Source organism: Tamandua tetradactyla, chromosome 3, assembly GCF_023851605.1.
Source record: "Tamandua tetradactyla isolate mTamTet1 chromosome 3, mTamTet1.pri, whole genome shotgun sequence".
Classification (NCBI taxonomy): Eukaryota; Metazoa; Chordata; class Mammalia; order Pilosa; family Myrmecophagidae; genus Tamandua; species Tamandua tetradactyla.
Genome location: NC_135329.1, coordinates 75,945,175 through 75,960,379, shown reverse-complemented (window position 1 = coordinate 75,960,379; position 15,205 = coordinate 75,945,175). Strand labels below are relative to the sequence as shown.

The 15,205-nt window shown below is 40.4% G+C and overlaps 1 pseudogene; it reads left to right on the top strand.

The window, feature by feature from the left end:
* The first annotated feature begins 1,035 nt into the window (after positions 1-1,035).
* LOC143675649 (beta-1,3-N-acetylglucosaminyltransferase radical fringe-like) lies at positions 1,036-11,755 on the top strand (annotated as a pseudogene).
* Positions 11,756-15,205: the final 3,450 nt, after the last annotated feature.

Here is a 15,205-nt window from a genome sequence, read left to right as displayed (position 1 = left end):
TGGTCATAATAAACAGCATATACTTTGCTGGCTTTGTTGTTGTTTAAAATCTCAACAGATAACACACCCCTTGATCACCTGCCCTCAGGGTAGATCCTGGGCCCTCCCCTGCCTTGCTGCCTTGTTACCACCGCAAGGTACAAGTTTGTCTGTTTTCCAGTCCTTTAAATGAACTTGCTGTTTTGCTACATCCAGGGACTTGGGCTGGTCTGGGGAGGGAGGTTGTTGGGAAGGCACCTTCCTATGGATTTACCTCCATCTCATTTTCCTTAGCATCCTAGGGTATCTTTGCTGCATGAAAGGTAGTGAGTAATGAGAGTAATGAATTGGTGGGATAAGTAAGACATAACCTTCTCATTCTACTTTCCCCCAAGCTTTTCCTATATGCCAACAATTAAATTCCTTTAAGAGCTAACATACCCACTCTGATCCCAAATTCACGTTTTAGTTGCATCTTCATATCATGACTGTTGGACTAATATGATGTATGTCCTATGCTACTCTAAAATTCAAAATGTAAAGGACATCTCTTTAAAAAAGCAAGATTTTTATTTGTGAAGACTTCGAAAGAAACATCTATGAACTCTTGAAAAGTAAGTTATAAAAATTCCTCTTTGTTCATGTTTCATTAGTCATTCATCTCAAGACGACTAGATGAGGTCTAAATAAAAATTCTGTATCTAACACTGAGTTTCTATTTGTCTCCCACAATTTCATTTCTTATATTTCCCACACAGCTGCAATTTCCTCTTTTTACATTGGGTTTTATTATAAAGTTTCTCTATTGTCTTGGATACTGTATTTGCAAAATCTATTTGTGACAATATTCATTCAAGATTTATTCAAACTTACATGTGTTTTCTGGCAAGATCTAAATTTTGCTTTATAGGAGGAATGGAAAAACAACTTTGACAAAGGGCAGCCTTCTGGATTAAAATGTAATATATTTTAATATAATATATTTATATATATTTAATACACACATATATATGGCCTTTGGGGGATAGAACAAGAGGGAAGAACATAACTGTCAGCATGAAGAACAGTGAAGAGTGCAAGTAAGTACATCAATTATGACCATTAGAATGTCTTCCTAATAGAGACATTCATAATGCTTTAAAATTCAGCAGTAAGTAGAAAAATTCATCTGGCAGTTAATTTATTGAATTTAGTTGCATTTCAATAGAGGAAACAGAGAGAAAGGAAAATATGTGCAGTCCTTTATGTCAGCTGTTAATATATACTCTCTCTTTCAATATTTGCATTAATCCTGGCAGATAAGTGTTGATATCAACTCTGTTTTACAGAGAGGGTCAGTTCCTCCTCTAATATGTTGTCTTTGGTAATGTTTATCACAGATGAGACTGTTCATTTGTTGTTGATTCCTCAATTGTTTCATCTTGTCACCTCTTTTTTAGTCTGGAAACTTAATGATGCCAAAGTCTATTATCTGTTGTCCATAAGGTGTTTCCAGGGCCTCACACATAGTAGGTATTCAATAAATATTTATTGAAAGAATGCAATGGATGGATGCATCAATATTAGAAAATCACAGTAAGTGATTATGTGTTTTTCCTTATTTAGTTCTGGCAATTGCTTCAACTCTGCAAGATGAGCTCTTAGATGATGTTGCCAAAGGAAATAATATACCTCTGTTCTGAATTCTGGGCCATTTGAAAGGCCCTTATTGATGACATTTACACCAATCCCAGGAATCCTGTCATCAATCATGTAGCATGCCCCAACATTCACCTGCTGTATCTATAGTTTGTCATTATTACTCATTTATGTGCCTGATTTGGGACACAATATTGAAACCCTGGGAACTTTAAAAGAGACCTGTTTCGGCAATAACGGATATACAGATTTCTCCCCTGGCATCTATAAATGGAATAACTGTGGTAACAGATGCCTTCTAAATTTGTCAGCAAAAAATATATATCTATTTAAATATTTCATCAGATGACCATGGTGGTTTAAAGGGCATTCCCATTATCTGAGGTCAAATAGTGCAGGAGCTTAATAATTTCTTCCTGGTTGATCAATTCATGTTAAAGCCCTAAGATCTATCTGCACATACATACTCCTTCCTGGGCAAGCTTGGGATGGTGTCCTAAACATTTTTGGAATTAACTTCGTCATAGCATCATCCTTCTCCTACCTAGCCCTGCCTCTCCAGGTGTAAACTCAGCTTTTAGGGAAGAACCCTCCTATCACTAGACTAGCCAATGAAGGAGGAAAAGAATGTCTCCTTGACAATAGATTTTCTTCCTACTTAGGTCCTTAAAGGTATAAAAAGTAAGCCAAATACCAGACTAATACGCTATCCTATTTGGAAATCACATACCAGACAAAGGTTTGATTTCCTGTGTATATAAAGAAAGCATGCAACTCAAGAACAAAAGAACAAGCAATCCAATTATAAAATGGGCAAAAGGTATGAATAGGCATTTTTCTGAAGAGCAAATACAGATGGCTCAAAAGCACATGAAGAGATGCTCATTTTCACTGGCTATAAGGGAAATGCAGATCAAGACCATAATGAGAAACCACCTTACACCTATAAGAATGGCTGCTACTAAACAAACAGGAAACTATGAATGTTGGAGAGGACATGGAGAAACTGGGACACTTATGCACCACTGGGGGGAATGTACAATGGTGCAGCCACTATGGAAGACTATTCGGTGGTTCCCTAGGAAACTAAATATCGAGTTGCCCTATGACCCAGCAATAGCGCTACTTGGTATATACTCAGAAGAGCTGGAAGCAATGACACAAACAGACATTTACAAACTGATGTTCTTAGTAGCATTATTCACAATCACCAAAAGATGGAAACAAACCAAATGCCCATTAACAGATGAGTGGATCAACAAAATACGGTATATACATACGATGGAATATTATGCAGCAGAAAGATAAAATGACGTCTGAAGCACATGACAGGATGAATGAGCCTTGAGGACATAATGCTGAATGAAATAAGCCAGATGCAAAAGGACAGATACTGTATGATTCCATTTTTATGACCAGCATAAAGCCATAATCAGAGGCTTATAATACAGAATATAGGTGACTTAGAGATACATAGAAGGTAGAGATGGGTGAACCATTAGCTAATGAGATTGAACTCCAATGCAAGGGAATAGATAGGAGTGAAGGTGATTCTCTACTGGGTATATAAGTAATATTGCCATATTGAAGGTGAACAAGATTGAAAGGGGTTGTATAGACCTATGTGTCCCACTGACTTACACTAGAAATATGAATGAATTCTCTTAAGAATTACTTCAAAGATATGATTCTTGTATAAAGAGTGTTTAAGTTCAGGATATAGGGGGAAAACTGCTATTGCATACTATGAGCTGTGTTCAAAAGGAAACTATCAGCACTACCATAGCAACTGCAGAGGTAAATAATGGGGTGAGGGAGAAGAGTTAAGAGAGGGTTCAGATTTCCTATTTGGTGAGGGTGTTTTTATTGGTTTTCTGTCTCTTGGGAACAATGAAATTATCTAAAATTGAGAATGGTGATGGACTGTGGACTTTGGGCCCTCTACATGATGCCCGATGAATGCAGGTAGCTGAAGGATGCATTGATGGAGAAGTAGCTTGGCAAACAATGGTGTATACTTATGAACAAAGGTTGTGCTGCTACAAAAAGGAATAATGTTGGGAGACATGAAACGAAGTGAATGAACATACGGAGCATTTGGTAAGACAAAATAAGCCAGAAATAAAAAATCAATAATGGTATGGTCACCCTTAGAAAATGCTTATAAGAAAACAGGGGCCTAGATTGTAAGTTTTTAGAGCGGACACATTAAGTCTGGAGTGGTGATTATTACTTCTGGATTTTGAGAGACTGTTTTATATATGACCTGATATTTAGAGACAAGAACAAAGCCAAACAGGTTGGGGTTAAAGTAATTCAGAACACAGGGGTAAGGAAGACAGTGTCTCTATTTTAGCCATTCTAGCCAATCCTAATGAACACCAAGGGTGATATATAAGATTCTACAAGGGTTCCAGGCACTAGAGTAACTTTCCAGAAACCTGCAACCTCCAGATGGGTCCCTGGTCCAGATAAGTCCTGAATCCTAGTCCAGTCTCTTCAGAACATCAAATTGTTCCATTTCCCTATCCCATATTAGTGACAGACCCTTCCAATATCAAAAATTTTGAATTGCCATAGTCCAAACAACCTGAAAGAGAGGTAGGAAAAGATCAAAGGTCATGGTGGAATTATACATAGAAGATAGGACTTAACAAATGAATATGAATGCTGAATCATTAAATTGATATCTCTTTTAGTCTCCAGTATTTTAGAACAGCTAGAAGTAAAAACTTAAAATTGTGAAATTGTAACCCATGTCAAAGTCTGAAATATGTTCTACAACTAATTGTGGTGCTGTGCTTTGAAATTTACAGCTTTTTTATATATATGTTATTGTTCACAAAAAAAGAAGGAAAAATCGATTGTGATGATAAAAAAGTATTTAGCTCTCTGGCCTCCTATATTCTGGAGCAGCTAGAAGACAAAATATGAGAGGATCGTATGGTAGCCCATGACAAACTCTGGGATCTATCCTGTAACCACTTGTTAAAGAGTGCTTTGAAAGCTATTGCTTTTTTTTTATTTCTTTGTGTTGTATATATGTTATACTATACAATAAAAAAGGTCTAAAAAAAAGTCTCCTTCTGAAAATAATGCAATTTACTTTTTTTAACTTTTGATCATTCCATTCTACATATATAATCAGTAATTCACAACATCATCACATAGTTGCATATTCATCAGTATGATCATTTCTTGGAACATTTGCATCTGTTCAGAAAAAGAAATAAAAAGACAACAGAAAAAAATTCATACATATCATACACCTTACCCCACCCTTTCATTGATCACTAGCATTTCAATCTAAATTTATTTTAACATTTGTTCCCCCTACCATTTATTTTTATTCCATACGTTTTACTCATCTGTTGATAAGGTAGATAAAAGGAGCATCAGACACAAAGTTTTCACAATCACACAGTCACATTGTGAAAGCTATATCATTATACAATCATCTTCAAGAAACGTGGCTACTGGAATATAGCTCTACATTTTCAGGCAGTTCCCTCCAGTCTCTCCATTACATCTTGACTAACAAGGTGATATCTACTTAATGCATAAGAATAACCTCCAGGATAACCTCTCGACTCTGTTTGGAATCTCACAGAAATCGACACTTTATTTTGTCTCATTTCACTCTTCCCCCTTTTGGTCGAGAAGGTTTTCTCAATCCCTCGATGCTGAGTCTCATTCCAGGATTTCTGTCCCATGTTGCCAGGAAGGTCCACAACCCTGGGAGTCATGCCCCACATAGACAGGAGGAGGGTGGTGAGTTTGCCTGTTGTATTGACTGGAGAGAGAGGCCACATCTGAGCAACAGAAGAGGTTCTCTTGGGGGTGACTCTTAGGCCTAATTTTAAGTAGGTTTGACCTATCCTTTGTGGGGTTAAGTTTCATATGAACAAACCCCAAGATTGGGGAATGCATATTACTTTTGCTCATCACTTATTAGACAGAACTGTCACTTGCCTCACCCAAATTTGGCAGGCCAATAAATGTAACTCTATCCAGTGACTAGAAAGTGAGAAGGTAGAAATGGTTAATGAGCAGCATCAATAATCACCACATTGTATGAGGCTTTAATAGGCAGGTAGAATAAAGAGGTGAGCAGGCATCAAAAGGGCGATTCTCTTATGGAATGAGGCTTAGGGGTGAAGAATTTATCTCAGTCTGCCTGATATTGGGCTTTCATTCTTATGGATTCCTTTGTTGGTATTTATTTCCCTTTTTCATTATCTAACATTCTTAGTGCTGGTCTATATTATCTTTTGTGTTAGAATATTTCATAGGCTCTATTGGTGATAGTGCATAGCTGATTTTTTCCCCTTGTTTGCTCTATATGGTATAGGAAGCTCCCTTGGTTCTTCTCCTCTATTGCCTTTGAAGTTGGGATGGCAACCACTTCTGACTCAAAGCAAAATCATTGGTGCACTCAAATTAATAGGATCCTGGTTAAAAAGATTATCTTATGCTGACTGGACATTTTCTGTCCAGATTCCATATAAAATGTGATAAAAGCACTTTGAAAATTAAGAGACTGATCTGTCTCTTCAGACATCATGAAGCTCGAGAGCAGAGAAATCACTAATGTTGGAAGAGATCCACCAATATAAATTGGAAAGTATACATCTTTGAGTTGTATTTGAAAGTCTGTTTCCCCCTCCTTATGATACTGGTACAAAGCACAATCTAAAGGCATTTTCTAAGATTCTGCAAGTAAGAAGATTGAGCTTTCTTCTGCAAATTATTGGGTCACCACTAAATGCTGGCAGTTACTGAGAGGATGGGACATAAAAGGAAATGAAAAGAAGAGAGGCAATAAAAATTGGGATAAAATAGAGGGGAAAAAATACATACAAGAAAGCATCGCAGATTAAATGCATTCCTCTCTTCTCAAATCAACATTGGCATGGAGGAAAAAGACATTTATTGCCTGGCTCTCCCACTGCCTCTCCCAGTAAGTGCAGCAATGGCACTGCACCCAAGGCCCCTCATCACTGGTCACTGCATCCAGCGCACTTCATCATATAGCTCTATGTTATTGAGGCTCTCCTCGTAAGAAGGACAGGTAAAGAGGACTGCTTAATCAATGGGGCTTTATGGTTAGAACACATGGAAGTAAAAGAAGACAAAAACAAAACAAAACAATAAACTCCGTTGCCTTCCTGAAAGACCAGCCTTCATAGAAAACCAACAAATGTTTCAGGAAACAATGCAGTCGATGTTATGCATGACATAATCTTTTTCTACAACTGGGCAGCAACTTGGAAGCCCTCCGCTGAACTATTAAAAATCTTCTTCTTCATTACGGTGATTAACTCAATGCATATCTACCTCTAGTAATCCTACTCCACCAACTAAATTCTCTCGACCCTATTGCACAGATGCTGCTTGTTTGTGCACCTGTTTTATCACAACTGCTACTCTCACAGCTTCAGCTTACTGCATTTTTCTCTGTTTCATTTTATTTTTGTCTCTACTACCTAATGCTGTTATTCTCTGCAATATATATCCATGCAAAACTCTCTGAGACAGGACTGACTGAGGAACTATTCATACTGGAAAGAGCTCACCAAACCACCCAAGTGGTGAACAGCTTTTCAACATTGTCCAGTAAAAATATTGCACATAGGCAATTTAAAACTTTTTAGTAATCATCTTTTAAAATAAGGAAAATAAAAATATATATTATTATATGTAAGTTAGATCAAAAATATTATCATTTCTAAATGTGGCACAAGTTATGTATCAAGTACTTAGTAACCACATGTGGCTGACTTCCACCATATTGGACAGTACAGCTTAATATCATAGTTGAGTTCCAGGCAGAAAAAGTGATGAATAACTTTACTCTCTGTTGAGAAGAAATATCGGAGAATGGTTATTATCAAAGGTACCTGAGCCCAATATAATTACTTATCATCAAATTTTAGCACTATCTTTTGTTAGCTATATAGCCTTGGGAGAAAATTTTTACATTTCTAACTATCAATTTCCTCATGTGTAAAGTAAGGACTGCTACTGGCTTATGTATCTGTCATGGCCTTGACTGGAATGAAATGACATACTCAAGAAATGTTAATAAAGGGACTCTTTTCAGAAGGATGGCAAGGTTAAGGGAATCAACAAAGAATGCTGATGAGACCTAGGGACCAGAAAGAGAAAAAGCCTTTTCCCATTCCCATTCTGGATTTAAAGGATATGTTGTTGCCAGAACTGGGTTGAGCATTTGGAGGTTGGGAAACAGCCATCTCACAAGAACTGATGGTGCTCGTCCACTTCCAGGATGATAGTGAGGTTGCTGAACTCTTTTCTCATGCTCCCATCTCCTAGCACTGCTTCTCACCTGGCAAACCCAACCAGAAGTCAGGACAAGTGATGAAATCTGTAGAAGTCAATGCTCTAGGCACAGAGCAGGATGGAGCATGAACCTGGGATGAGGGTGGGAGTAGCCCAGCTGACAATGGCTGGCACAGTTTATGATGAGGGTCAAATGAAAAAGAAATCTATGTAAAGCACTTAGCATTAGCCTGGCACATGGGACACACTCAATACATATTAACTATTACCGTTATTAATAAAATCATTCTGTTGAGGCTCTATACTCATTTTTGGTCACCTTTGTGATCAAGGTGGGGAGGCTATGGGTGGGTTAGATACTCAGTACATGGTGGCCTCCTGTCTGACATGGGCCCCAACCTCTCCTTATAATGCACTGACACTTCCTTTCAGACACTAAATATCCAGCCAAACTTACTGACCCCTCAACTTCTCTAATTATAAGCAGTCCAATTTGAGGAAAATCAGTTCATTAAAAGCCTATTCCATCTGCCACAAGATCAATTTGTCAATGACCAACTTACCAAACTTCCAATTTGCCAGATTCACCAAGTATATCAATTCCATGAAGACTTATTCTTTTCTTCTGCTTATGACGCTTAGGGAAATTTCTATTTCATGATTTGGCAGGTTCTAGGAAGGTTGAAAAGAATAGAATCCCTGTTAAAACCCCTGTGTTAGCTACCCTTTCTGTTTTTTTTTTCTAGCCCCTTCATCTCTCCTCTCACTCTGTCCTTGCTTCCCCACCTTCACCTTCTCCCACCTGCCTCTCCCAGATCAAGTCTCCCCTTCTCCAGCTGATCTCTAACCTGAGGCTGACCTGTGTGGACATCATCAACTGGGGTCAGTCATTCCATTTCAGGAGAGAGAATCCAGCGGGAAGTACTACCAACAAAGCAAACAAAAGAAGTGAGATGTTGGGATATTTATTCCTATGTGGTAGCAACTGGCTCTCCACACAGCTCTCTCCAGGTACCTGAAACCTCTCCCTCATCTTACATTCTTCCCCTTTTTTAAAGGCCTACTTGAATTGTCCTCATTCGAGAGTGCCATTTTTTTCTCTTAAGACTGTTGCTGAAACACTTCTTTACTACTCCCCACCCCCCACTCGGTGCCTTCAGTGCCCCATTTTCCTCCGCTCAGTGTTCTCCACCCTCTTCAGGGAGCAGTGGCTAAAGATTCAACTGGGAACCGTGAGCTGATCCTCCTCTCCCTGCTGCAGCTTCCTTTGCTTGCTGGAGACACAGGGGTGGAGAGAGGGACTGAGCATCAGAGAGGAAGAGACTAAAAGTAGAGATGGAAGTGAAGGTGAGTAGAGCAGAAGAACTGAGGGGCAAAGGAATAAAAAAAGGAAGGCCAGTCTGAAGTTGAAAAGGGTTGAGACAAGAGCAGGAGAGCTCAAAAGTTAGTCACCACAGGGATTCTAATAACCACGACCTCTGTCCTGTCAGTATCCATCCATCATGAGTTGCCAGAGACTCAATAATTAGCTTCATACATCTTCTAATTTGGTAAAAACCATTTAATTGATTTTTGACCAATTGACAAGCTGTTTCTTACACTTTATTATTTTGCTTACTCCCCCCAGACTCCTCACCTTCCACCATTTTTCCTTCTGCCAACATCACCTATTAAAATCCAGAATCAGCTTAAATTTTGAAACCTTTGGGACAATATGAAAATTTTTCTGAGATGGAACTTTGGGGCACATATCTTAGTGCTCTATCTCCTTTAGACCCATCTACACGTCTGTCATACTCCATTTATTAGGTGGTGAACTTCTTGAGGATCTGAAATCTTGCCATGACTCTATTTCTATCTCTTGCTTGGGGCATTGTAATTAAAAGGGGAATGATCATTATAGGTATTTGCATGTGTTTATTTCTGAATTCAGCCTATTATTGTCCCTTTTGCGAAGCTCCTTTGTTTCCACAGCAGGCAGTATTAGAGATAGAATTCTGACAATGCTGGAAGAACTCTAACCTTCTGATCCCAAGATATGCTGAATACTCACATTAATTGTCTGTTTCGCTGACATTTAATTGTCCATTCTGCTGACATTTCTCTCCAAGTGGATGCCATTTTCTTCCAGAAAGGCTCGGTCAAGTAAAGTGAGGCAGGCTGCTTGAAAAATCAAGCACGCAATTTGGCCAGGGAACAGAGGCTCCAGAGTCTTTCGAATGCCAGCCTTAGAAATCATACCTGGGCAGGGAAAGGTGTGCGGGGACAGAGACCACGTGCTCAGCCTACAGGGTGGGTCCTTCAGAATCTGCTCCACTGTTTCCTGTGACTAGTCACTTATCTAAAGGAATATCCCACTTGGCAAAGAGTTTCTACATTGCTTATCACCTCAAAGATACTGAGTGTAAATGATTTGACCCTGAAATAAAGCCAGGATTGAGGAAGCCTCTAGACCACAAATGCAAAAACAAACCAACAAACCCAAAAAAGAAACCAACAAGAAAAGTTTCAGTCATAGGACTTCTTTAAAACTATATTTATTTTTGAAAGCAGTACCGAGTACCGAAGGTGCTTTTACTCCAGCTCTGATCACTGAAATCTTTGCTTACAATAAGTAAAACAAAAAAACAAAAAACAGGGCTCTGGCCCTATGAACCGCCTGCCTCGCGCTGACCGAGGCCCTGACCGTGCTGCTGCTGCTGCCACAGTGGCCCCAGTCCGGCTCCCCTGCTCCGTCCCCGCCGCCCCCGCCGCCCCACCGGCTCCAGAGGTGCGACGATCCAGAACACCCAGAAGAACCACGGGCCGCGGCGGGGTGCTGCTGCGCACCTGGATCTCCCGGTCTCGACGGCAGGTCGGCCTCGCAGCTGGCGACCCGGGACCCCGGAAACCCGCCTCGCCATCCCCCGCCCCCCGCCGCTGCGGTGCGCCTGCCGGAGTGGCGGCCCCTCCCCGGGCCAGAACCGCAAGCCCCATGCTGGAGCCCCCGGGACCCCGCGCCCCCCCACCCCCACCCCGGGCGCCCCATCTGATCTCCTGGTGGGGCGGCACACTGCCAGGGCCTCACCCCGACCCGGGGCCGAGAACCCAGAGACTCGGCCAGAAACTTGGCGAGCAGGCCAAGCCCTAGGGATGGTGATGGCGAGCGCCAGGGCTGCGGAGGTTTCCCTGCACCCTGCCGGGGGCCCGTCCCTCATCTCCCCGCACCTCACCGCACGGGGCCACAGCGGGGCCGTCTCCCTCCTGAGGCCCGAGCTCTGAAGCCGGGCTGGGGACAGACCAGTGGCCCTCTCCAGGCCCCGGACCCCTGGGGAGCGCCCGGGACACCCCCTCGGTGCCGCGCAGGGCCCTTCCTCCCCAGCCTTTCATCCTCACTGACGGGGAAGACCCTGGGCCCCAGCCGCGAGGAAGCAGCCATGCCAGCACCACCTGCCCCGCCGCGCACCTGCCAGGCGCTCTGCTGTGACAGGTCGGTGGAACAGGACCAGGTCATCGATTCGGGCGCTAGTGGTTCTGCCACGGGGATGATGACAATTGTGTGACCCCCAAAGCCCTGCTGCATCTGCTGTCTACCTTCTCACCCAGCCTGGATGGCCACCTGGGCTGGTCCAGCCTCGACACCCCATCCAGGCTGCCGACAGTGTCCAAGGAGGCGGGACAGCGGCCACCATGAAATTGTGATTTGCCGCCTCCTGATGAGGCTGGGCCAGCCCGGGCAGCTGCACGAGCACGACTGCACGGTGGGCCGCATCGTGGGGCTGCTGGGAGCACAGCTGGTGCCCGCCCGCTCCTCCACTCCCACCTGGAAAACCTGCAGAGGCTGGTTCCCCCATGATGTGACCGACCCCTAGCAAATATTCCAAGAAACTTCCCCCACTGGCAACTTCCAGGAGGGCCCTTGCAAAACTAAACCTGCCCCAGCCCAGGTGGCAGTCTAATGAGTGTCTCTGCATCCCCTCCTCCCCCCTCCTCCTGCAACTGCATTCCTGCTATATCTACCCTCGTCCAGCATCCGCCCCACTCCCAGCAGTTACAGTCCAAACAGCTACACCTGATCTGGAAGCTTAAAGAAACAGAATTCATAGCTTAACAACTGTTCCAGTATTCCTTTCACTCATATAACAAAGCTTCTCAAACCATTTAGGTCAGTTTATTTTTTCCCATTATTGCAAAATGACAATCTTGTAAAATAGTTTAAAAATGAATTACTAGAAAAAATAAAATGAAAAACAAAAGACAAAAAGCACAAGACCACGAGTTTTATTATTAGATGCATAAGACTTCAAATTGCTGTAAAATTTCTAAGCACTCAAACTCAATTTCTGTCTTTAAGTGTTTTATGGATGGGTGCTGAATTCATAGAATGGCACTGTCGGTGGATCATACTTCTTTGACTATTACAGCTCTAAAATATGTCTTTAACTATGTGGTTTTTTCCTAATGTCATGTATGACCCTTTACAGAGATAGGGCACTTACTAAGGTCAAAGAAAATTTCATTTTGGAAATCTACTTGTTAGCAAAACAACCATATTCTCAATGTACTATCACTATACTTTATCATTGAACTGGAAGTTTCAGAAAATGTAAAAGAAGACATGTAACATAAATGAAACTTACAGATATAACAAAAGGAAGAAATAAAATATTGGTATTTGAGGATTATATGGTCATATATTTTTAAAACACTAAGAATTAACTCCAAAATTTAGAACTAAGAGAAACATTAGTAGGTTGACCAGATTAAATCATAAAAAAATGTTTTCCTTTATACCCAGTAATAAGAAGTAATAAATAAGCTGTAATAAAAATAAGCAGTAATAAAACTAATAAAAATTAATATTAATAAAATTAATAGACAGTAATAAAATATTATGGCAATTAAATTTACAAGTGTGTATTCTTATAACATTTAATCTTGATAGATTTACTCCAATCATTCCTTTCTTTGGAAGAAAGAGAGCAGAGATCTATTTGGATGGTAAATAAATCTGGCATCCAACATGTTTTATATTCAAAGCAACTTCATTCACAACATTCACAAGCATTTCTCTTTAACTTAATCCAAGTCACTGTATGTTCAAAAGGAAAATGGGACAATAATGAAAATATTAGTTACCACAAAAATAACACACTTAGGAGTGCACAGTTACTTGATTAGTCCATTTAATGGCTACACGGAATTTTGGCTTCAGGGCAAACATTTTCTACTCCCAGTCTAACCAACCCTCTCTCAAAAGCAGGTCCTCTGTTAAATGTCATCACAGTTTCACCACTGGGAAAAAGGATTCAGTTTCATGCCCTCAAAGGGCAGAGATTTCTTTGCACATGAGAACTGTTCGTCCCTTATAACACACATTATATTTACCTTCAGACATGGCTCATTCAGTGTAAGCAGGTTAGGTTCTCATAGAGAAGGGTTAAATGCAAAATGTTGACAATTTGATTATATACTACAAATAAAGTATTTATGAAAAGAAAATTCTATAATTGTTTTGATATAGTATTTGTAAGGTATCAAAGACCCTTTTAAAGTATTATTCCATGTTCTCCTCTATAGATTGCTGTGGTGGTTTGAAGCTGTATGCACCCCACAAAAACATGTTCTTAAATCTAATCTATTCCTGTGGTGTGAACCCACTGTAAATAGGACCTCTTGATAAGGCTACATCACTTGTGACGCTTCATTCAGGATGGGTCTTAATCTTATTACTGGCATCCTTTATAAAAGGAATGAATACAGAGAGAGGAAAAGGCCATGGAAGTAAGAAGCTGAAAGCAACAAAACCAGGAAGAGAAGGTGAAACCAGTGTATGCCACCATATGCCTTGTCATGTAGCTGAGGAGCCAAGGATCTTAGACTGCCAGTCTTTGAGAAGAAAGCATTGCCTTGATAATATCTTGATTTGGGCATTTTCTCCACCTTGAACTGTAAGCAAATGAATTCCCATTGTCTAAGCCAATCTATTTTATGGCATTTGCTTTAAGCAGCCCTAGGAAACTGAGGCAATCACTTTCTCCTAGTAAGATAGAAATCCGTTTCTGATTTCTGTGCCTCCTAGTTGCTTGTTTCTTTGTAAAGACATGGGCTTTGGCTTCACAACCAAAATTTGACTATCAGTTTCAATATTTGCAGGTCAAAGATCTTGGAGTAGGTTATGTTGAATTTTGCATTCTTATGTTCTAAAAATATGCAGAATAATACCAACTTTATAGGGTGGGTATGAGTATTAAATGAGATAAACTATAGAAAGTGCTGAACACATTGATGGAGCTCAATGAATGGCCATTATCATTACTATTATTGCCTCATCCAACATCATCTTATTCATCATGCCATCTCCATCCCCATAGCTCCACCCTGAGCCTCATGATGTATGAACGTACATCATACTAAGTATATTTCTTTGCGTCCTCTCTCTTCTTCTTTTTGTCAATCTTGCTAAGGGCCCATCAATCTTGTTGATTTTCTCATAGAATCAACTTCTGGTCTTATTGATTTTCTCTATTGTTTTCATGTTCTCAATTTCATTTATTTCTGCTCAAATCTTTGTTATTTCTTTCCTTTTGCTTGCTTTGGGGTTATTTTGCTGTTCTTTCTCCAGTTCTTCCAAGTGGACAGTTAATTCTCAAATTTTTGCCCTTTCTTGTTTTTTGATATAGGCATTTAGGGCAATAAGTTTCCCTCTTAGCACTGCCTTTGCTGCGTCCCATAGGTTTTGATATGTTGTGTTTTCATTTTCATTCGCCTCGAGATATTTACTAATTTCTCTTGTAATTTCTTCCTTGACCCACTGGTTGTTTAAGAGTGTGTTGTTGAGCCTCCACGTATTTGTGAATTTTCTGGCACTCTGCCTATTATTGATTTCCAACTTCATTGATTTATGATCTGAGAAGGTGTTATGTATGATTTCAATCTTTTTAAATTTGTTGAGACTTGCTTTGTGACCCAGCATATGGTCTATCTTTGAGAATGACCCATGAGCACTTGAGAAAAAGGTGTATCCTGCTGTTGTGGGGTGTAATGTCCTATAAATGTCTGTTAAGTCTAGCTCATTTATTGTAATATTCAAATTCTCTGTTTCTTTATTGATCCTCTGTCTAGATGTTCTGCCCATTGATGAGAGTGGGGAATTGAAGTCTCCAACTATTATGGTAGATGTGTCTATTTCCCTTTTCAGTATTTGTAGTGTATTCCTCACGTATTTTGGGGCATTCTGATTCGGTGCGTAAATATTTATGATTGTTATGTTTTCTTGTCTAATTGTTCCTTTTATTAGTAGATA